Source organism: Sminthopsis crassicaudata, chromosome 5 (assembly GCF_048593235.1).
Source record: "Sminthopsis crassicaudata isolate SCR6 chromosome 5, ASM4859323v1, whole genome shotgun sequence".
Classification (NCBI taxonomy): Eukaryota; Metazoa; Chordata; class Mammalia; order Dasyuromorphia; family Dasyuridae; genus Sminthopsis; species Sminthopsis crassicaudata.
The window spans coordinates 274,443,855-274,468,757 of record NC_133621.1 but is presented as its reverse complement, the minus strand read 5'-3'; the positions used below and the strand labels follow the sequence as shown (position 1 = coordinate 274,468,757).

At 35.9% G+C, this 24,903-nt stretch overlaps 1 long non-coding RNA gene across 1 annotated transcript in view; it reads left to right on the top strand.

The window, feature by feature from the left end:
* LOC141544683 (uncharacterized) overlaps positions 1 to 24,903 on the top strand; it is a 285,498-nt gene that overhangs the window by 211,272 nt on the left and 49,323 nt on the right. Inside the window, exon 5 of the long non-coding RNA XR_012482757.1 lies at positions 19,846 to 19,870. This is a non-coding gene — a long non-coding RNA (uncharacterized LOC141544683). The remainder of the gene's footprint in view (positions 1 to 19,845; positions 19,871 to 24,903) is intronic.

The following is a 24,903-nucleotide window of genomic DNA, read 5'->3' as shown; positions in this document are numbered from 1 at the left end:
CTGCCAATTTTTAGTGCCACTCCCCGCCAAAAAATCCACTTTGTATTTATTTTTTTTAAATATGCAAACATAAATATATCCATGATATATTTATAAATATATTTTGTATAGAAATTAAATTTTTATTATATATTATTCATATTTTATATATTTATATATCACTTTATTTTATAAATTTGTTTCTCTTTGAACTTGTAACTAATAGTAAAACATAAGCTCTTTGAAGAGAAAACTGTCTAGCACAATATCTATCATATAATACGCACTAAATACATTTGTTTTTTCCTTTGATTACTTAATATATACCAGTTTTTCAGAGCTCCTGTGGAGTGAAAACTTGCTTCTACTTCCTTCTTCCCCAACAGCAAAGTACAAATCTTGAAAATTTTTGTACATTCCATCAGACAAATGATCTTCTATGTTCAGGGTTAGCCTGACCCAGCCCAAGGTCCTTTCACATAATACTGACAAATGACAAAGGAATTGGAAAATTACACAATTCTTTTCTGAGAGATTTCAGTCTTTTTTAGAGAATTATAACCCTTTAGCCAATAGTACTCAAATCCTTCTTATTTGCAGGAAATCAGTATATCCTTGAGTTTTCCATGGCTTTCCTTGCCAATTCTAAGTATTAAGGCCTATTTATCGAGGGAAGGGAGTCAATTATAGTCTGTCCAGACAAATTCTGGCTTCTCTGTTGAGACTATCAGCAAGAGCCTAGCGGAAACTGAGTCAAGACCACCCACTCATTTCACACTGTCCAGTAAATAGGAAATAATGATGTGATGATCAGTAGTGACCCAGAGGAAAATGGATGCATGTAGTGACTTATTATTTAACCATACAGCTTTGGTATATAAACATCTTTGAATTTTCAGTTTCAAGTTTCTGGAAAAGCACTGCTTAGAACAGCTTTAAAGTATTACTGCTAAATTTTATAGAAAATGGGTACATTTAAAACAAGCAAATTATTTAAAATTTTTTTTGTTTTAAAAATATATTTTATTTCCTTTTTTTTTTTTAAATTACCTACTTCTCCAAAGTTAACTCTCCTAATTCTTCCTTCTAGAGAACATTTCATGCCAAGATATTGAAAAATTCCGACAGCATGTTCATTGTCCCAAGTTGATAATCCCCCACCTCTGTAAAAATGTGTGTGTGGGAGATGCCTTCATATATCTCAACTTTGTGGTCAAGCTTAATCATTATAATTCAGAAGGATTCATTTTCAATTTTTTTTTAAAGAAATGAACCTTCCCCTCCTTTTCTTGACATTCAAATATTAAAATAAATCAATGAATAAAATGCCACCTTTATTATGAAAATAACTCTGTTCACGACCATTTCTGGGCTTCGTTTTAATTACCCACCAACTTAGAGCCTCTAATTGTGCCGTATGGGGTGAGAATGCTACCATCTGTAGGTTTTGTGATGCGTTGAGGGGGAGGCTGCTAAGGACTCTGATTTGCTGAGGATGAGAAAATCCTGCTTTGGATTCATTGCTTTGTAATCACTAAGAGGCATTTCTCCTGGACCAGACCTCACAGAAGTACTCAGACTGGCCCAAAAAATCCCACCAGACTCCTTGAAGGAACACTCTCTTATATTTAAAGGAGTTACTAGCCATTGAGTACCACTGACATTCTGCAAACATATTTCTTTTCTGGGACCTGTCAAGATGGTCTCAGAGATTACCACTGAGGCTATCCTGGATTCGTTTGGGGCTTTAATTTCATTTCCAAATACTTTCCATCTGTCTTCTCATTTTATCCTAATGAAAATCCTGCCAAATAAGTAGGCCTGGATGAGGGAAAATATAAAGTATTTTGTTCAGTTCTAGCCACGTTAGAGGAAAGAAACTTGCAAACTGCAGTGATGAGGGATGATTAGGGAACAGGAGAAGATCTTGAAAGAATGAGGAGAGGAAGGAAGCCTTGGGAAGTATATGATAGCTCTTTTCAACTATCTGAAAGAGTTTCATAAAGAAAAGGGATTAATCTTAGACACCTGTTTGAGCTCTAGCACCATGTGATTGATTGCTTACTAAACATCTCCCAGTAAATCCAGGACTCTTCTCAAACTTAACTTGTCTAAAATGATAAATGGCATTTATATTGTAATTGTAAATTTGCTAATCACTTTACATATATTATTTCAATTCTTCCTGGGAAATAGCTTTTACAAGTGTTACCTCCGTTTTTCAGATGAGGAAATAGAGGCACAAAGAGGCTGATTTTTCCAGAGTTCTTGTAGGTATCAGAAATTGGATTTGTTTGAACCCAAGGCCATTATTCCATCTACTACATTATGTGTACTGCCTCACTTTACTCCTAATACCTCTCTTCCTAACTTTCCTAGTTTTGATTTGGGTTTCATTGGCCTTCTAGTCACCCATGTTCAAAACTTTGGAGTCATCCTTGAATTTTTATTCTCACTCATCCCTCCCAGCTCATTAATGATTCTTGCTGATTCTCTCTCTCTAACATGTCTTACATCCATCACCTTCTTGCTACTCATATCCAATCCCTTTTTGGGTGTCTTCTTGCACTATTGCAGTGTCCCCCTAATTGCAATAATCTTAGTGTTATCTCAATTTCCATACATTCATAGTAGCTGCCAAACTGAAATTCCTGAGACACAGGCTTGAACTTGTCATTCCCCTACTCGATGATCCCCAACAGACCCTTATTATCACTAGTAAAAATAAATAAATAAATAAATAAATAAAAACTACTCTTTTGTCACTTGTTCCAACCATCCTTTCCAGGTTTATTCATATCTCTCTCTTTCACACAGCCTTCGTTTTAGCCTTTACAGACAACATTCCACCTTCTATTTGTATATCTTTGGACAGTCTCGGAATTCACACGCTCCTCAGAGCCACCTTTTAAGTATCCCTAGCTCAAGTGTTTCCTCCTATATGAAATCTTCATTGAATTCCAATTTGCTTATATGTGTATATATTTTTTCCCATGATAAACTGTAGACTCCCAGAGGGTTTCATTTTTGAGTCCCCAGTGACTGGAGAATAGTAGTTATTTAATAAATGCTTTCTGGGTGATTGACTTATTCTGCTGGGCTTATGCTTATAAATCTAGAAAAAAATAAAGTTCTGTCCTGTTGTGTGAACTGAAGTAGGGACTGTAAAAAAATCTTTGTATCTCCAATAGCTATTACCATACATAGTGGATAGATAATATTAATTTGAAATAATTTAATCTGGGACAGGGAGGTAGAAGATGCAGAGAGCTGGACTTTAGCTTAATGTTCAAGAAAAATTTCATAATAATTAATATTGTCCAAAAATTGAATGGATTCTTCAGGAAATGGAAGAAGCCCCACATAATAAGTCATCAAGTAGAGATTGAATGATTATTTGTGGAATAAATTGAAAAAGGAATTTTTTCTTAGGTATAAGTTGGGCTAGGTGACTTATGGGGTCTCTTCTAACTCTGAGAGTGTGATTCTGAAATAAATATTGCTTTAACTCCATTTTGTAGATAAGGGGCCTGGGACCCTGGACCTTTTTTTTTTTTTAATATTTTCTTTTTAATTTAAGAAATAAAACAAATATTTCCATACATTGTAGAATTATTTTAAAAAAAGATGATTGCATTTAAATTGTAAATCTATTCTAAACAATTTGCTATTACTTTTAAGTAATTTCCCCTCCTTTTTTCTTCCCTTTTCCTCTTTAGCCCCCTTACCCTAGAGATGACTAGAGATCATACCTTATCTCTATTTATCAGTTCTTTCTCTGGATGCAGACAATTATCCTTCATAGATGCTTTGATAGTTAAGCTTTTATCTCATCTTTCCTGGACCAAGGCTGTCATATTTCTGGGATACATCCATATGATGTTGCCTGACTTCTGGCCCACCTTCACCTCCTATTAGAACTTAAGACTCCCATCCTTGGGATCCTTCACCTTTGCTCCTCCACCCTTACTTTCCAATATTCAGTCCCCAATGTATTTCTTTCCTAAATTAAAATATAAGAACCTTGAGGTCAAGGACTGTCTCACTTTTATATTTATATCTTTAGCAATTAATTAATGCTTGACACATAGCAAATGCATAATAAATTGTTTTAAAATTAATTCAAGTTGCCATGTGCAAAAAATGATATTGTATTTAACAGCTGGACCTAGAGCCCAAGTCTTTTTTCCTAGTGTTCTCTCTCTCTCTCTCTCTCTCTCTCTCTCTCTCTCTCTCTCTCTCTCTCTCTCTCTCTCTCTCTCCCTCCCCCCCCCCTCTCTCTCTCTGTCTCTGTCTGTCTGTCTGTCTGTCTCTCTCTTTCTCTCTCTCTCTGTCTCTCTCTCTCTCTTTCTCTGTCTTTCTCTCTGTCTCTGTCTCTCTCTCTCTCTGTCTCTCTCTCTTTCTCTGTCTCTCTCTCTTTCTCTGTCTCTCTCTGTCTCTGTCTCTTTCTCTCTCTGTCTCTCTGTGTCTCTGTCTCTGTCTCTGTCTCTGTCTCTGTCTCTCTCTCTGTCTCTCTCTCTGTCTCTCTCTCTGTCTCTCTGTCTCTCTCTCTCTCTTTCTCTCTCTCTCTCTCATTCTCTGTCTCTCTACCTCTGTGTCTCTCTTGTCTGTGTCTGCTGTCACTCTCTGTCTTTTTATTTGTGTGTCTTTCTAGTCTTTCTCTCTCTGTCTCTCTCTCTGTCTCTCTCTGTCTCTGTCTCTCTCTCTCTCTGTCTCTCTCTCTTTATCTGTCTCTCTCTCTGTCTCTCTCTCTGTCTCTCTCTCTGTCTCTCTCTGTCTCTGTCTCTCTGTCTCTCTCTCTCTCTCTCTCTCTCTCTCTCTCTCTCTCTCTCTGTCTCTCTCTCTCGTTCTCTGTCTCTCTACCTCTGTGTCTCTCTTGTCTGTGTCTGCTGTCACTCTCTGTCTTTTTATTTCTGTGTCTTTCTAGTCTTTCTGTCTCTGTCTCTGTTTCAAGCAGATTATGTACTGTACTTTCAGATATCAGCTATTTTTTTTAGTTTGTACTTTCAGTGCTTTATGGTGCCTGGAATATAGTGGGTGCTGAATAATCATCCTCATCTCTAGCATTTATGTAGCATTTTAAAGTTCATGAAGCTCTTGTCCCAATGTTTGGGAAATGATTGATTTCATTAGGGAGGACACTTATTCCATAGATGTTGATGGCAACTACTCCATCCGTCTCAATAGATAAAATGAATAAAAAAATAAATATCTCAATCAGCAAGCATCTATTAAGTCCCTACTATGTACCAAGGCCTCTTGTGGACAGAAAAAAAAAGTATCACCGTGGTGATAATTTTTACTGGCTAGGACTTACGGAACTTAACTAGGCTGTTCCTTAGAAGAATGCAATTGCTTATCTTGGCCATTTGCCCAAGCTTGCTCTCTCCTGCCATTTTTTTTTTTTTTACCATAATATGACATAAGAACAATATGGTAGTGAATAACATTATTACCATTATCATGATTATTGTTAAATAATTGGTCAACTCTATATTTATAGTCATTAGGTCTCACTATCCAATGGTATCTATTTAGTAATTCTCAAACCCCTTAGAGGTTTTTTTTGACAATATACGGTTTAAGAGGTTTATGCTAAAAAAAAATTCTCAATGATACCTTAGGCAGTAAATAACTGTGAAGAATATTATAAATAGTATATTAGATTATCCTGAGGAGTCACAGCATTTTTTTGATTATTGTTGAAAAGAGTTTACACAACAAACAAAAATGGCAGCGGAATGACAAAAACCATTGGAAACCTGTGCTTTGATCTTTAAATAACAAATGCAACATTCTATAATGGAAAGAATGCTGGAGACCCAAGATCTGGATTCGAATCATGTCTCTGATACTTTCTGATCATATGACCTTGAGGGAAACCATTTAAGTTATTTGAGCCTCTATATATCTGTTAAATGGGTATATTTGTACTGTATACTTCATAAGGTTGTTGGGAAGATCAGGTGAGTCCATAGGAAGGTTTCTAACTACCTGGAAAGTTCTCTCTGAAGATAAACCATCCTAGATCTAGAGTTGTAAGGGACCACAGGGGTTGGTCCAATTCCTAATTTTACAAATGACCACACTTTTCCAGATCACATTAGTGATAAGCATCAGATGAGGGATTTGAATTCACATCTCTGTGACTTAATATTCCTTTAAGTTTTCACTGACTCGATACCAATGACCGGATACTGGCATATGTTTATTCAATGGGGTCTGTTTGACTGTTTATATTGTATTATCTTTGAAAAGCATTGATTTGTTTTAGGAAGATTCATCTTCATTAGATCACAAGCTCCTTGAGGGCACATGCTGTCTTTCTTTTTCTTATTTTTATCCCCAGGAATTAGTGTAGTGCTTAACATATATTTATTTAAAAATATTTATTGAATTGAAATACATTGAAATCATTTGAAGGAAAGATCACTTGGGCTGATCTTCATTAGACGAGACAGTATCCATAGTGATCTCCATGTAGATGAAATTATAACCCTGTAGACACCCAATTAAAAATTGTTCAGCCTAATATAATCGAAACCACTATTTTGAGTCATATTTTCATTTTTTCTTCTGGTGCTGGTCATCTGTCAATCAAGTAATTTTTGCAGCAAAAAATCAATGATAGTTTTCACAAATATAGACCTACAGTTAGGGCAGAAATTCTTCATTGAATTGTTTTTCCAGAAATGATCCCTAATCACTTATTAAGCGCCAGTTTGAGATGATATGAATAGCAGCTTTGTACAGTGGATAGAAAGCTAGTCTTGGAGACAGGAAGACGTGGATTGAAATCCTTTCTTTGACAAATATTGTTTGTATACCTCTGGGAAAGTCCTTAATTTCCTAATGCCACTGGACAGCTTTCTAAATCTCTAGTTCCCAGGGAGTAGCTGATCTGCATTAGAGGAGAAAGTTTTCATAGTCTCCATGTAGCTGAAATCCCAGCCTTGTAGATACACATTTAAAAATTGTTCAGTATTTTGCGACCAAAAGTCAGAACACTATTTTGACTCATATTTTCTATTGGTTTTAAAGTATGCAAGTATTGATAAGGGTCCTGGATTTAGAGAGCCTAAAAGACAGATTCAAGTCTTACCAAGGACTGTCCTATTTGATTTCCTTTATCTATAAAGTAAAACTAGATAATACTTTCAGATCTTACCTAATAAGATTTTGGGGGAAGATTGATGAGAGAAGTGGTTGAGTGAGATGATATAAATGAAATGTTGCGTGAACTTTGAAGCTCTATGCAAAATGCCAATTATTCTTAATAAGTAACATCCTCCCACCAAAAAAAAAAAAAAAATGGTTCATAGATGTTAAGTATACCTTGCTTTTGGAATGCAGATTATTGGGTAAAACCAGAAAATGAGCAAGCTGGGACATCTTGCTTTGGAAGGCAAGTTTAGACTATGAGGCCTTAATTTTTGGTATCTGTGGTATCTGAGGTGTATTTCCCATGAAATTCACTGAGAAATAACATGATATTTTCAGTCAGTAGTCTGTTTATGTGGAGGGATATATGTCCCTAGGTCTTACACAGAAGATTCAGAGTAATAGTGTGTCCTTTCTTATAAGTGATTTCCAAGGCTAAGGCAAGACTGTGTTTTAGGGGAATAAATATCCACATTTGGCATGTTATGGCAGTAGCATGGGATCATATTATGAAAAATCCTAAATGTTAGTCAGTTAGCACGACTGGAAATAGAGAGTTCAAGAAGGCTCTTGAACAGGAGAGTAAAATGATGCATGTAGCCTGAAAGGAATTTGAACCTGGAAGAACCATTCTAGTCCAGGTATCTAGGTAATTTCAGCCATTCTAGTGGCACAGGAATATCCAGAGCTGGAAACTAAACTTTGAGATACATGGAAATGAACTGCACAGACCCAGGAATATAAAGTCAAAGATGAGTCTATTTAGAGGCAAGAAAGCCAGAAGTCATTTTAAGATTCAAGTTATTAATCAGAGTCAATTCCCTTTTCTCTTTGAGATTCCATGGAGGCAGGTCTAACCAATGGGCTTATGCCCACTTTGAAAAGCAATGGGTCCTGGTATGGGTACAGTTTATATGCCTTGAAGAGTAGGTAAGCCATTTGTCACTGTCTTCTTTCCAAGTTGTCTATCAGATACTTGGGAGCCAGTATTTCTGAATATAGAAATCCCTGGGCTATTTGAATTTTAGAAGTGAACTTCCTTGTTTGGTCTGCCTGGTTTATAAGGAGAGATTATGATTTAACCTATTACAAGATGGATTGCCAATTAGAGCTAGATTGGGCTAGGAATATATTTATTTTATTTATTCATTTATTCATTCATTCATTCATCTATTTATTTATTCATTCATTCATTCATTTATCTATTTATGTATTCATTTATTTGTTTGTTTGTTTATTTATTTATTTATTTGATGAGGCAATTGGGGTTAAGTGACTTGCCCAGGTCACACAGCAAATTTGAACTCAGGTCCTCCTGACTTGAGGGCTGATGCTCTATCCACTGTACCACCAAGCTCCCCTAGGAATATATTATTACCAGTAACATCAAGTTTTGGGTGTGTGGGAGGTGAAAAAAATTAATATCTCCCAAATTTTCTTCCCAAAGGGATCTTACTTCTGAAGTCACATGAGAGAACGAGTCTAGAGTAGAGCTCAAATATTTTTCACATTCTCATCTCATTACTCCCCAACCCTATAAAGACATTGAGGAATGTCTTTAAAACAAAGGTTAGGTAGGAATGGTTCATATCTCAGGTCTTCCCCAAAAGATTTAACAGGATTCCTTCTAGAAAGGTACTCAGTGTACAAAGTCCATCAGTTATAGGACAGCTATTTACTTCATGAAAAAAAAAAAAGCTTCAAATGCCAAAGATGCCTAAAAATCAGCAAATAGTTAAATAAGAAATAGAAACCCCTAACTCTTAGTATACTCTTCTAAGAGGTTGATACTTAAAACATAAAAACATGAAGCATTTTGTGGGTTTGAAAACAGGCATTTTTGCCTTGGCTCTACATCATCTGAGAAATTCATTCAAGGTCATCATCTGGAAATGCAGATCAGAACTTCCTGAAAATAGGTATCTTCTCTTCCTCCACTCCTGGGGTTAGGAGAATTTTCTTCCAACATGTAGGACAGACAGATAGTGGAGGTTGTCTTTAATTTTAAAGTCTTTTGAGTGGGAGACTCTTCCTATTTAGTGCCCAATATTTTTTCCATCCCCTTGCCCTCATCAAGGAATCCATGGACCAACTAGCCTATGATTAAGTATGTGACCAGGGTACTGAGAGTGGTTCTATCATGGGGCCATTGAAAGGGGAGAGAGAGCATGCTCAGATCCTTTGGAAGTACTCACATATATTAGAGCACAGTGGCTTCCCTGATTTTAATGTGTGCAGGTGTCCCTTATCTGTATGTACCAACATGGTAATTACAGGACTTCCTTTTGAGCTCTATTTTTATCTTAAAAATCAGAGTCAAATAAACCGGTTCAAGACTTTGTTGAGAAATCCTTTCAGTTAAAGATATGCTAGACTTCCTCCCTAGGCAGTCACTCTTGAGTGGCGGGCAAAACCAAATGGAAAAATCCCAATGAGACACTTAAAGATCAGGAAAAAAGATTTTGTTGTTCAATCATTTTTCAGTTGGGTTCGACTCTTCATGATCCTCTTTGGGGTTTTCTTGGCAAAAACACTAGGGTGTATTAACAAAGATGGAGTCTTCCTTCTTCTATAGACCTTATAGGATATTTAAATAACCAAGCTGATCAAGAAGGAACTTCACATTTAAGATTTTATCCAAAGGAGCCTTGGTCAAGGTTAGAGAATGCCAGGAACTTTCTTATTCTGACACTTCTCTAAGCTTCAGAGCAACAAGCAAATATAAGTAGATGAACATTAATATTACTCAGATGGTAATTTTAAAAGTTGATAGTGTTGCCCCCCCCCCAACTTTCCATTTGGGGACTAATTTTACTTATTTTTTTTAAATTTTATTTATAATTTTTTTGACAGTATGTATGCATGAGTAATTTTTAAATAACATTATCCCTTGTATTCATTTTTCCAAATTATCCCCTCCCTCCCTCTACTCCCTCCCCTAGATGACAGGCAATCCCATACATTTTACATGTGTCACAATATAACCTAGATACAATATATGTGTGTAAATACCATTTTCTTGTTGCACATTAAGTATTAGCTTCCAAAGGTATAAGTAGTGCTAACAGTTTACATTCAATTCCCAGTGTTCCTTCTCTGGGTGTAGCTGTTTCTGTCCATCATTGATCAACTGGAAGTGAGTTGGATCTTCTTTATGTTGAAGATTTCCACTTCCATCAGAATACATCCTCATACAGTATTGTTGTTGAAGTGTACAGTGATCTTCTGGTTCTATTCATTTCACTCAGCATCAGTTGATGTAAGTCTCTCCAGGCCTCTCTATATTCCTCCTGCTGGTCATTTCTTACAGAGCAATAATATTCCATAACCTTCATATACCACAATTTTACTTCTTGAAGAAAATAGAAGACTTTGGAATATTTTCATCGCTTGAGTATACAATGCTCATTGATTTTCATTTTTAACATCTTAACCTTTGGAACAAAGCAAGATTTAGAGAAGTTGTTGTGAGAAGCATCGTAACATGGTGAAAAAGAGCGTTAGAAATGGGATCAGAGAACTTCTTTCAAATACCAGCTCTGTTACTGCCTGTCTAACCTTTGGGCAGTCATTAAAATTCTCTGAGCTTCAGGTAGGTTTAGAGTACAAAATTACCTTAGAAATCATTGAGATGAAAGACTTCATTTTGTAGATGATAACATTCTGGTGATTTGCTTTAAGTAACACAAGTAGTAAACAGATGAACCTAGTACCCCTGATTCCACATTGAGCACACATTTTAGAGAAAGGTATGGACTACATGACATGTGGGGTTCCTTCTAGATATAATTCTGTGATCCTAAGAGATATCACAAGTATGGCATTTCTATGATTAGAAAGTGATTTTTCTAGGATCACAGAATAAAGGCAGAAAGGGATCTTAGAGGATATAAAATCGAATCCCTTCATTATAGAGATGACTCAGAGAAATTGTGACTTGTTCAAGGTCAAATCAATGACAGGATGGTAACCCAGGCCTTCCTGACTTCTCATCTGTAAAATGAGCTGAAGGAGGAAATGGCAAACCATTCTAGTGCCAAGAAAACCCCCTAATGGGGTCACAAAGAGTTGGACATGACTGAAGGACTGACAACAAGAACAATTGAACTGTGATTTTAATTGCAGCCTTCTCTATTCTGCTCTACAGGTTTCTCAGGCGGATTGACCTTTCACTCCATAGGTAGAGATGAAGCAAGAGAGGAGCGATAATCATTTGTCTGTGGTCATAGAATTAGAGATCTACACTTGGAAGAGGTCATTAACTCAACTCCTTTATTTTAAAATCGAAGAAACTGGAACAGGGAAGAGCAGAGGGTCACAAATATAGAATTAGAAAAGAACTCGGAGGTTGCCAAATACAGGATAGTAGAGTGAGTTGTTGTACTTGGAGTAACAAAGATCCAGATTCAGTTACTGCCTCTTATACTTACGAGATGCATTCCCCTTGCCCTATGTAGTCCTCGGTTTCCCCATTTGTGAAATGAGGGATTTGGGCTTGAAGACCTTGGGGTCCATTTCATAGATGTTTCACAGAAAGTCACACAACTTGTAAATGAGTACAGTCAAAACCAGGTTCCTTGGTTTCTAAAGTTCTTTCCACTATACCATGGGGACTTCTTTTTTAGTCAGAAGTACAGAAGGATTAGGAAAAGTCAGCATTACCTTAGAGCTAATTAGGTGATAGAGTGCCCGGTTTGGAGTCAGGAAGATCTACTTTAAATTCAGCCTTAGACTAGCTGAGTCACTAGCAAGCCACTTAACTTCTAAGTGCCTCAGTTTCTCCACAGATGAGTTTCTCACAAATGAGACTAATAATAGCCCTCACCTCCCAACATTTTTGTGAAGATCAAATGAGAAGACATCTGTTCAGGTCCTAGCACAGAATAGGTATTTAATAGCAGCTTATTTTCTTCCTTCCTTTTTTATATTAAATATTATATTAAATATGTAACCTAATATAGCTGAAGGTTAAATGGTCAGAGGTTAAATGGCTTGCTTGTGGCCATCAAGTCAGCAAATCTCAGGGGCAAGATTTCTTTCTTTATAAAGCATGTTACCTAAATCATCTTATTTGATCCTCCCACACATAGGAAGTAGCATCATCTCCATTTAGAGATGAAAGCCCTGAACACCTTTAGTCCTTCAAAGGAAAAGTGGCCTGTCCAAAGCCATGCAATGAGTAAATAACTCAAACCCAGCTCTGCTGACTCAAAACCAGTCACTCTTTGTTATACTAAGATGACAGCATTTTGTGTACCTTAATACCTTTCCAGAAAGGATCCTATTAATCCTTTTTGAGAAGATCCTAGACCTGAAGCAAAATGGAGAACTGAGCCTAAATGGCTGACAAAGAACATGGTATTTTTCTGAAGATCCCCAATCTGTATTTGTTTTCCTCCCTGAAAGCTCTGTACTCCTATCCAGAATCCTTTCCCTGGGGAAGGGCTGTGAGTCAGTGTTGAAGTCAGATGTTAATGGCTAGAGCTGGCTGGACACCTGAGAATATTCCATCAGTGGGACAGCATTCTCTGTACTGAGCTACTCTGCTTGCATCCGTATTGATTTCAACTAAAGCAAGTTATCTGAATTGCTGAGCTTCCTGTTGGCTCTGTTCATTGCCCAGTGATGCAAATGGAAAGCCTGTTTCATCTCCCCCTCTCCAAGGATCTGGTTACTTACAACAGAATCAGCACAGCTGTGACATCAACAAAATCCAAATGCCAATACTAAAAGGAGGAAAGAAAAACTTTACGGGTACCATATGAGGTCATATATTTAGTACATCATCTTTTTCTTTTTTTCTTTTTTCTTTTTTTGGTAAATCAGAAACATTTGATAAAAAATATTTTTTGGTAAAAAAAAAAGGCTAACAATTATTAATCATAATGCTCTTAAGTCAAAGAATGTATAAATTTGGAATTCTCAACCAGGCTTGGTCCTCTTGAGGACACTTCCAATCTGGATTTTGTGCTATCTTCTGTGTGGGATTCATCCCCACTCCCCCATTCACTATGTCAGATTCTAAGGGGTGAGCTGATTTGTACAGAGCATATCCTGTTGGCATTTTATATATGGTTAGACAGGTTTGTGTAGGTGGTAGATGTTCTCTCATTTGACCTGCTTATCAGTGGCTTTATCTCATTATTAGATGGCTCTGCCTTCTTGCATAATTATTTACCATTTTAAAAATTTGCTAAATACTTTTCAGTACTTCAAGAAAGCAGCTTTGCTTAGTGGGTAGAATTTATTGATAAGCATTTATTAAGTAGTAATTATGTGCTAAAAAGAAAGTCAGGAGTATAAGGCTTGGGGCTAAAAAGACCTGAATTCAAATCCTGCCCAAGATACTTACAAGCTATATGTATAAGTTACTTAACTTCTAGTTTTCTCATCTGTAAAATGAGGATCATAGCATCTATGATATAAGACCATCATGAAGATTCAGTGAGTTAATATGTGGAGGCAGTTTACAAATCTTAAAGTTGTATAGAAGTGCCAGATATTATTATTGTTGTTGTTATTGTTATTATATTGATTTTCCCCATTATCCTTTCTGGGAACACTATGATACCCAACTGATGAAAATTTGACACCTGTTCAATGATTATTGTAGGTTTTTTTTCTTTCTTCTTTTCTTTTGCTTTTCCATTGTTACTAATAGGAAATGGTTGAATTGCTCAAGAAATCTTAGAATAACATGGCTTCCTTGGATAATGGGTAGGGTATCATGTTGAGGGGACAGATTAGAGAACTATAAGCAGTGGGAAAAATGATTAATAGTTTCAGTATTTTTAGATCTAATAGACTCGGGTGCTTGTATCTTCCAATATGTGGACACAAACCTTGTAGTTATTGTAAGGGTTAAAGATTTTATTTGTCCACTAAGAATGGCCATTTTGCTTTTTCCTTTTTGCTCCAAGAAAATATGTATCCTGACTCAGTATAATGAATAAGAAAACATATTTCCTGTGGGTTGAATTAACAATCTGTCTCATTCATACACATATGACTATTTTTCAAATGCAGGCAGATGCAATTATTAACAAAACACAAATTCATTGAATGCTACTAAAGCTTCCTTGCTTCCTAAGTGATGCAGTGAATAGAGGGATGGGTCTGGAGTCAAGAAAACTCTTCCTCAGTTCAAATCTGACCTCACACACTTGCTACCTATGTGATCCTGGGCAAGTCACTTAACCATGTTTGATTCAGTTTCCTCGTCTGTCAAATGAGTTGGAGAAGGAAATGGGAAACCATGCTAGTAACTTTGTGAAGAAAACCCCAAATGGGGCCATGAAGAGATGGATATGGCTAAAATAACTCACAATAACAGCAAACCTCTCTTCCTGCGTTATAGATGGGGCAAAATGGGTATAAAATATTTCATCACTGTTATATTGATCAGTTTTCCTGAACTGCTTCCTTGCTCCCCCCCTTTACTCTTTGCAATAAGGGATGACTCAATAGGTAGGGAAGAATGAGAATACATTCATCAATGAAGCTGATTCAAAAACCAACCATCTCAATGTAATTTTTAAAAAAAAAAGTTTTGATGTCTATAATAATGACTAATGATTTAAATGTAAGAGAAAAAAGATGAAACAAACCTGAATGCTGTATGACTAGGAAGATCAAACTTAATGATCAAAGGAGAGATGAAACGTATTTCCCTCTTTTATAGAAACAAGGGACCTATCTCTCTTGTCAAACTTCATTAATGTTAGTTTTTCTTATTATTTTCTTCTTTGTTACAAAGGTAACTCAATTCAAAGTCTATTTGCATAAAACTCTTCTCATTGGTTGAGCTTGATTATCCAATATATTAAGTCCATGAGCTTGGCAGGATTGGTAAGAATTTGAGAGAGAAAGAAATGTTTTTGCATTCCTTCCTGTGAAGTGCAGTTAGACAGACCCAGGTGGCCACTTATATGTATGGATATATAACACACACTCTATATCCCCTGCATAAAGGATGAGTCTCTGAGAAGGGAAGAGAGGGAGGGATATCTTAGGAAAGAAAGGTAATGTATAAAAAAAATTAAAAATTGACGATACTATAATACATACATACATATATATATATATATATTGCTGAATTCATGATAGCTTCTGACTATTATGTATTTTCTTAATGGATACTACTAATACCAACCATCATGTGAGATTACAAGAAATTTTTTTGACATTGAAAAGATTTTCTCAAGGAACACTGGGAAATGAATGTAAACTGTTATTTTTACCTTCTGAATCCAATTCTTCCTGTGCAACAAAAAATTCGGTTCTACACACATATATTGTATCTAAATTATACTGTAATATATTTAACATATATAAGACTGCTTGCCATCTGGGGGAGGGGGTTGGGGGAGGAAGGGAAAAAATCTGAATAGAAGTAAGTGCAAGGGATAATGTTGTAAAAAATTACCCATGCATATGTACTGTCCAAAAATGTTATAATTATAAAATAAAATAAAAAATTAAAAAAAAAAAAAAAGAAAAGATTTTCTCCTTTTCAATAAGGTTGAAAACTACTTCAAAGAGCTACTAGCTGCCCATATGAATTCTTGAGCATTTGGGTGATGATTCAGAAACAATGGTTGTGGAATCCTTATAGGAGGAGATTCTAGAAGTACTCAAGAGTTGAGAGAAATACTGGAGTATATATATATATATATATATATATATATATATGCTTCCTAATAGTTATTTTTCATGACTTATTGATGAAAGTGGCTTGCAAGTCCATCCTTATGGCTCTGATACCAATTTTTGATGATTTAGGCTAGTAGTTGTGGCTTTGTATTGGTGGATGTGACTTGCTAAAGATATCTGCTGATATTTTTTAAAATTAATTTTATAATTATACCTTTTTTTAACAGTACATATGCATGAGTAATTTTTTTTATAACATTATCCCTTGTATTAATTTTTCCAAATTATCCCCTCCCTCTATTCCCTCTCCCCAATGACAGGAAATCCCATACATTTTACATGTGTTACAATATAACCTAGATACAATATATGTGTGTAAATCCAATTTTCTTGTTGCACATTAATTATTAGCTTCCGGAGGTATAAGTAACCTGGGTAGATAGACAGTAGTGCTAACAATTTTCATTCACTTCCCAGTGTTCCTTCTCTGGGTGTAGTTATTTCTGTCCATCATTGATCAACTGGAAGTGAGTTGGATCTTCTTTATGTTGAAGATTTCCACTTCCATCAGAATACATCTTCATACAGTATTGTTGTTGAAGTGTATAGTGATCTTCTGGTTCTGCTCATTTCACTCAGCAACAGTTGATGTACGTCTCTCCAAGCCTCTCTATATTCCTCCTGCTGCTCATTTCTTACAGAGCAATAATATTCCATAACCTTCATATACCACAATTTACCCAACCATTCTCCAATTGATGGACATCCATTCAACTTCCAGTTTCTAGCCACTACGAAAAGGGCTGCCACAAACATTCTGGCACATACAGGTCCCTTTCCCTTCTTTAGTATTTCTTTGGGATATAAGCCCACTAGTAGCACTGCTGGATCAAAGGGTATGCACAGTTTGACAACTTTTTGGGCATAATTCCAAATTGCTCTCCAGAATGGCTGGATTCTTCCACAACTCCACCAACAATGCATCAGTGTCCCAGTTTTCCCACATCCCCTCCAACATTCATCATTATTTGTTCCTGTCATCTTAGCCAATCTGACAGGTGTGTAGTGGTATCTCAGAGTTGTCTTAATTTGCATTTCTCTGATTAATAGTGATTTGGAACACTCATGTGAGTGGATATAGTTTCAATTTCATTATCTGAGAATTGTCTGTTCATATCCTTTGACCATTTTGCTGATATTTTTAAGTCTCAGTGTCCCCCACCCTGGAAAATGAAGTGATTAGAAAGATGGTCTCTAGTCCCTACCAGCATCAGATTTATCATTTTGTGATCCCATGTTTACCTTTCTCCATATTTGGCATTTTATTCTGAGGATCTCAAATCTTCTCCACTAAATACTGAGAAAGAAGATGACCAGGATCAGGGTGATGGATCTGCCAAAATCCCAGCACTTCACATATCTTGATCCAGTGCTGAAATTAATCTGTGAATCAATAGAAAGCATCAGTTTTCTGGACTTTTAGTTTAAATTCTATTATAAGTATGGAGCTTACCTCAATCCTCACCTGTTCTCTACTTCTTAATGAGAATTAGGCTCATTTCCAGATATTGGTCAGCTCTCTATATTATGGTCAATAGCAAGAATTGGTCAAATTATTCTATAGATCTCAGGAAAGATTAAGAAGAACTTGCTCAAGTAAAATTGAACCAAGCCACATATCCTCTGTTGGACAATGGGAAGTTCTTAATTCTTTTAAAACTCTCTATCTGTGTCTTTCCCTATCTGTCCCTCCCTTTCTCTCTCTCTCCTCTTTCTTCCTCCTCCTCCTCCTCCTCCTCCTTTTCTTCTTCTTCTTCTTCTTCTTCTTCTTCTTCTTCTTCTTCTTCTTCTTCTTCTTCTTCTTCTTCTTCTTCTTCTTCTTCTTCTTCTTCTTCTTCTTCTTCTTCTTCTTTCTTCTCCTCCTCCTTCTCCTCTTCCTCCTTCTCCTTCTTCTCTTTTCCTATGTTTAATTTTTTTTTCTGTGTCTGTATCTTTGTCTGTCTCTCCTTCTCTTTCTCCCCCTCCCTCTCTCTCTCTCCATCTCCCACTCCTACCTTGCCTCCTATATTTGTCAATAGAGGAATAAAACTTGGAGTTGCTAAAGCAGACACCTGGCACACTGGTCATGTGGCCAGGCTTTACATTGTAATCAGCTCATCATGTGGCTGAAAATAGTATCATTACCCACAGTGGAGAAAATGTTAAGACTGCAGGAAGGAAGACAATACTGAGCCTGCGTTGGCAACATACACTCTGCCAACAGTGCTGCAGATGATCCCACAAATTATATACCTGGAAAAATCATACCCCACTCACATCTCTTCAATATATTGTCAGATAAAACCTACACAGTTCTCTAAGATGGGGGGATGCCACGTGAGAAGTTAGAGGACAGAACATTTTAAAGTTTTCTTGGGTCAGTAGTTTCTGATCACACACATTCTCTTGCCGAACTTCATGATCAATGATGGTAGGTCTGAGGAGTGAACACAGACTTAGAAACATAGGAAAGGAGTCTTGGGCTCTCTCTTTTTTTAAAATCCATAATGTACAAACATATTTACATAATTTTCTTGCTGCACAAGAGAAATCAGATAAAAAAAAAAGAAAGTAAATGAGTAAGAAAACAAAAGGCAAGCAAACAACAACAAAATGAGTGAGAATGTTATGTTGTGATCCACATTAAGTTTCCACACGTCTCTCTCTGGCTGTAGATAGCTCTTTTCATCACAAGATCATTGGAATTGACATCAATCATCTCATTGCTAGGAGTCACATTCATCAGAATTGATCATTGTATAATATTGATGTTGCCGGGTACAATGATCTCCTGGTTCTGCTCGTTTCACTCAGCATCAGTTCATGTAAATCTCTCCAGGCCTCTCTGTATTCCTCCTGCTGGTCATTTCTTACAGAACAATAATATTCCATAACCTTCATATACCACAATTTACCCAACCATTCTCCAACTGATGGACATCCATTCATCTTCCAGTTTTTTTCTGGGCTCTCTTTTGAACAATGAGACAGGCCTTATAAGGGTGAAGCTATATTGGAGGGTAAAGGAGTGGGTGATTACAAATTCAAATGCAGTACTAGATTGAATAAAAAGACTTAGAAAATTACGATCCCAAACAGCTAGTATTGGTCCAGGACTACTTGTCTTAGCTGTTGACTATTGTCTTTATGAGAACCAACTGAAACATACAATTACAGTTAAATTAATAAGAATAGAGACTGAATCTGTGATTTTCTTGGTTTAGGAAACTCAGTGAGGAAACTTCCTCTACCAATGCAGAATGGCACTTTTTCTGCAATTTATAATCTTAGAAAATACCCTACCAGAGGTGTCAAATGTGTGCCCAGAGTCAGATTAAAATATAATTGGGAAATATTTAGCAAAAATAAATGAAAATACAATATATAATCTGGGTAAGGTTAATTTGTGGTTTTCCAAGTCAATATGTGGCCTAAAATGGTCTATTTCTATTTGAGTTTGACAGCCCTGGTGCACCAAGAGGACTGAGAGAGAGACTTCCTCAATGTCACAATGCCAATAGCTATCAATGGCAAGATTTGATCCCCACTTTCCCAACTTCAAGATCAGCCCATCATCATCATCATCACCACCAACCACCACCACTGTCATCATTACAATTTATATATAGCCCTTTACATGTGTTATCTTATTTGATCCTCAAAACAACTCTGAGTGGTATATGTCATTATTAATCCCATTTTATAGATAAGGCAACTGAGGCTAAGAGTAAGTGACTTGTCTAAGGTCACACAGCTAGTAACTGAGGCAGAATTTGAAGCTGTCTGGCTGACCCCAAATTTAGCACTGAGCAATCATTGCTGTTGTTAGGTGTTGAACTGTCTAGTTGCCTCTAGCCTGGTATCAAAAAAAATGTTTTAAGTTTGAAAAGTATTTTATATCTATTATATCAATTTGAAATAATAATAATAAGTTTAAGGTTTGTAAAGCATTTTCCATATTTCATTTGATCTTCACAACAACTATATGATGCTATTATTTTCCTCATTTTACAGATGGAGAAACTGAGGCTGAGAAAAGGTAAGTGAATAACAATGCTGTGAAGTATTGCTATTGTTATGATAATTTTTCAGGCAAAGAAATTGAGGCTCCGATTATTTGCCTATCTATGAAAACCATGAAGTGTCAGAGCTGTGATTTTAACACAATTTTGCTTAATGTTGTACTCCAGTACTTGAATTACTATACTCCTGAGAAATGTTACCCATACCTTTCAAACTAAGAGGTGAATACCAGGACTCTGCTACTTTGAGTCTTATTCAGTTCTCTGGGGTCAAGCAGAATCAGGCTAATTTCTCTTCCATTTGACGACAGCTACCATGTTTTTCATTACCAATTCTTATTTACTCAAGTTTGAACATCCCCAATTCATTCAACTAATACTCATGTGGCATCCTGATTTTTAATGCTTTGTAATCTTTAAAAATTTATTTTTTTATTAATACAAATCAATATTCTTTCTTTTCCTCCTATTTTTCCCATTGAGGGGGAAAAGAAAACAAAAACCTTTGTAACAAATATGCATAGTTAAGTAAAACAAATTCCAATGTTGGTCATATTTTTTAAAATCACCTCTCTGCTGTGATTCAGTTGCTTTTTAAAAAAACCAATTTCTGAAAAATGTACCATATCTGACCCCAGACTCATTTGGGGGACCACTATGTTTCTGTTCCCACCTTTTCAGACTTGCTACAGTGCTTGTGACAGTGTCCTGTCATTTCCTCATCCATCTTCTTACAGCTGCCCTTCTAGTAATCTGCTGTTATTGTTGCCAGCTGTTTGCTAATTACCCTCCAGGTGTGTCTCCAGAGGTTTTAGATTAGCTAGGGCAGATGGCATGCTACAATTTCGAAGTGGGTGCAAAGCAGGTGTAATCAATCACATTCTGCCATCAAAAATTAATCTACAAATATTTAGTGAATCCCTCCTAAAAGCCAGTGCCTCTTCCTAAAAGTATGTTAACTTTAAGAAACAATGTAGGGAAGGGAGAGAGAGTCCAATATGTCAAAGCTTCTTAAATTGTGGTCACAATCCCATATGGGATTGCATAACTTGATGTGGGGCTCATGAAAAATTTGGCAACAACAAAAGGTTTCTGAATGCTCTATGTCTGTCCTGTAGGATCAAATATTCCACCAAGATTTATGTAAAGATAACCAAGCACATCCATCTTATTAGTATGAAAATTTGCTTTTGTCTTTAAAATGATAAATGGCAAATTATTCATATGGTGAATACTAAAATTATACTTATACCAAAGAATTGTTTTAAAATAAATTTCTTTGTGATTCCTTATGAGATTTGTATCCTTGTAAGGTATATTCCTTGATTTGTATACCTATTTTATACACATACATACATACATATATATATAATATATATGTATATATATTATATATATATGTGTGTGTGTGTGTGTGTTTATATGTATTTATTAATATGCCAAGATCATGAAAAAATTTCTCTGGTGAAAAGGGGTCTCGAGTGGGAAAAGTCCAATAAAAAAACCTTTCAGTATATTGAGAGGAATAGTGTAAAAGTCAGGAGACTTGGTCTGAATCTTGTCTCTGACATTTGCTTTTACTATGGACAAGTCAGTTAATTTCTTTGAGCTTTACTTCTCTCATTTTAAAGAACAGACTTAACATATCTACAGCATTTGCCTTTATAGAATTGTTATGAGGCTCAAATGAGATGATGTGCATAAAGGGGTTTTCAAACATGAAAGCATGATGAAATATCCCCTAGAATTGTATTTTCCTAGGAGGAAAAAGACACTCAAGAAAATATCCAAGGTCATGTGATATGAGTCATAGAAACACTTAAACCTAGGTCCTCTGGGCTTTTAAGACCCACGAGGTTTCAATCACCCTGTTTTCTCTCTTTTCTTTGATCTTCACAATCACAAAGTCATAGACATATACATTTCTTTATACAATGACGTTTTTCATCACACATTCATAACTCATTTTTAATTGAGATTTGATGACTTGACTATATCCTGCCACTTTTTTAATTACACATTCATAACTCATTTTTAATTGAGATTTGATGACTTGACTATATCCTACCATTAACTTTAATCAAAATTTTCTCTGTATAGGAAAATATTTGGAATTGTCAATGCTCCTTTTTGTTTTTTCAAAGGTGGGGTTTGTATCAGGTTATTGATTTTCCAGTTCAATAATAGATGGTTAATGGATGGACTGTGTGCTTATTGGTGCACATCAGCATGCATAGTAGATGCCTTATAAATATGGGCAAGATGTTTACAGGCTTGGTAGGAATGAATGAGTTATAATCTGTATGCTTGGAAGAAATATTTATATTGATAAGGTCTCAGAGATACAGAAGGCTGTTTATTTCTTACTTATTATTTCTATCATCACAAAATGTATTCAATTGTGAAGGTAAGAATTTTTAAAAATTCTGAAATTATAGCAAGGCTTAAATGAGCTATAATATCAAGGTGGGCAAATTAATTTACTCTGTGGAGAACCTAGGGGAATTTATCTATTATTATTTGTCCTTCATTTTGGAAGAAGACCAATGACATCATGGGATGATGTCTTGACTCATGAGTGAATTGGATTTAAGTTAGTTAGAGTTGAATAAAGTCATTAACCTCACTCTCTCTTCCAGAGTCATTGAAGTTCAGTGGGAGTACAAAACTCAAGATAATTGGTTTTGGCTCAGATGCATTGGATAATTTTGGTGTCTTTGATGTCTGACCTAGCTATAAGTGCTCAATATTAACTACTTCAGCTGCCATCATGGCTTTTGGAGTAAATAGTTTTTGTCCACCCATTCCACCAGGGAAAGTCTTCACATATTTGGAGTAGACACCCCTAAATCAATAATGGGTTTGAGGTCTATCAGTTATCTTCAATCTGGTTTAGCCCATCTGCCAAGATGGTTTACTGGATTGTGACTTCTGAGCATGATATAGCTTCTTGGAGTCACAAGTGAGAGTTGAGTGCCAGATAGACATCACAGGTGGATGAGCAGTCTTGAAAAGAGATCAGCAAGCCCTCATATCAAAGGTTCTAGTCTTTTTTGAACACTTCATATACCCTTATAGACAAGTAGAATATAATGTTTTCTTTTATGGTCCACAGCCCAGTGTCTTTCTGTACCTTTAGAATATCTTTACAACAGAGTTCACTTAAAGTATAGACAGTTATTCAGTTGAATAATAATTCAGTGAATATAAATTTCATTAATAATAAATATAATTAATTTCTTTTACTTTCTTGTAGTCTATGTGCCAGAAATGTTAATGGCACTCCCATCTTTTTAGATCCATGGGTTTAAAACTTAATAATTATTTAATTGGCTTGTCCCTTTTTTTACTTACATGTCCCTTTCCCAACCAAATATCCAATCAATTGCAAATATCTTATCAGTTACCCCGTATCCTATCAATTCTAACTTTACTATGTCTCTAATATCCATCACTTCCTCTTCATTAACTGCTATGACACCCCCAAGTTCAGTCCCTCATCATCTTTTAATTTTAACAACATTCTAACCAGGTTTTGTGCTCCTAATCTCTTCTCTTTCCAGCTCATCTTTTACACAGCTGCCAAATTAATCTTTTAGGTATAGATCTGACTCTTTTGCTCAGAATTTTCCATATTATCCTTTTGACTATAGGATAAAACCAAAATATGTTAGCCAGATATTTAAGATTCTAAGCTATTTGACTTCCCCAGCCTAATTTCACTGGACTCTCCTACTTGAACCCTAGGTTCCAGTCAAACTGGGTTATTAGGACTTAGCCCAGAGCCTGGCACATAGCAGACATTTAACAAATGCTTGGTAACTGACTGATTTGCCATCCATTGCTCTCTCTCTTCCAGAAGAAGGTTGATCCTATTCTTGGCACAATTTCTGCTTTATCTGTATCGAAACCCATCTCTACCTTCCAGGTTCAGAGCAAGGTTTACCCTCTTTTCCATGAAACTTTCCCTGATTCCTCCAACTAGAAGAAACTTTTCATTGCCTTTTCATTTTCCTTAGAATACTTTAGTTGATTTTTGTCTTGGACACATATTGCTTTGTATTATTTTTTTGTGTTCATTTCTATCTTTCTTTCCCCACTCTCCCCAAATTGTAGTTTCTTTCACACAGTTAATTTTTTATTTCTAAGCCCCTAGTCCCCAACACAATGCATCACATGCAGCAGGTACTTAATAAATGCTTGTTGAGTTAATGATATGATTAGTCAATCAATTATTCAACAGCATTTATTAAGTGTCAGAGCTTGTGTCAGAGCATAAGACAAAGGGAATACAAAGGCAATAGGGAAATAAATCTCTGCCCTCAAGTAGCTTACATGAAGAAGATGTGTACATATTTAAGTATATAGGGGAGAAGGGCTAGAATTGAGATTTCATTAATATAGGGAACTCTCAGGTGAGGAAATTTTCTTTAATAAGGCAAGTCAACACATCTGCATCTAGAACACTAAGCAGTTATATGATTTGCCCAGGAACACTCATCAACAACATGTCAGAGGTAAGACGTGAATCTGGGCCCTTCTAGTTTCAAGACAAGTTTTCTCTTTACTATGACAAATATATACAAACATTGGTGTATGTGTGTATATATATATATATATATATATATATATATATATATACATATATATACATATATGTATACATATATACCATATATATATATGGTAGAAGAGGAGAGGAACCAGCTAGGTGGCTAAAGCACTACCTGACCTGGGAATGGAAGACCTGAATTCAAATCTAGCCTTAGACACTTACTAGCTGTATAACCCTGTTGACCTCAGTTTCCTCATCTGTAAAATGAGCTGCAGAAGGAAATGGCAAACCATTCCAGTATCTTTGCCAAAAAAACAAATAAAACAAAACCCAAATGGGGTCCTGAAGAGTTGGGACAAGATTGAAATGACTCAACAGCAATAGAAATTCTTAATTTGAGATCCAAAGACCATCCTTCCTTCCTTCTCCTTCCTGCCAAGAAATCCAGTGGTAGAGTTCAGAAGGTCTATGAACTTGGATGTAAAAAAAATTATA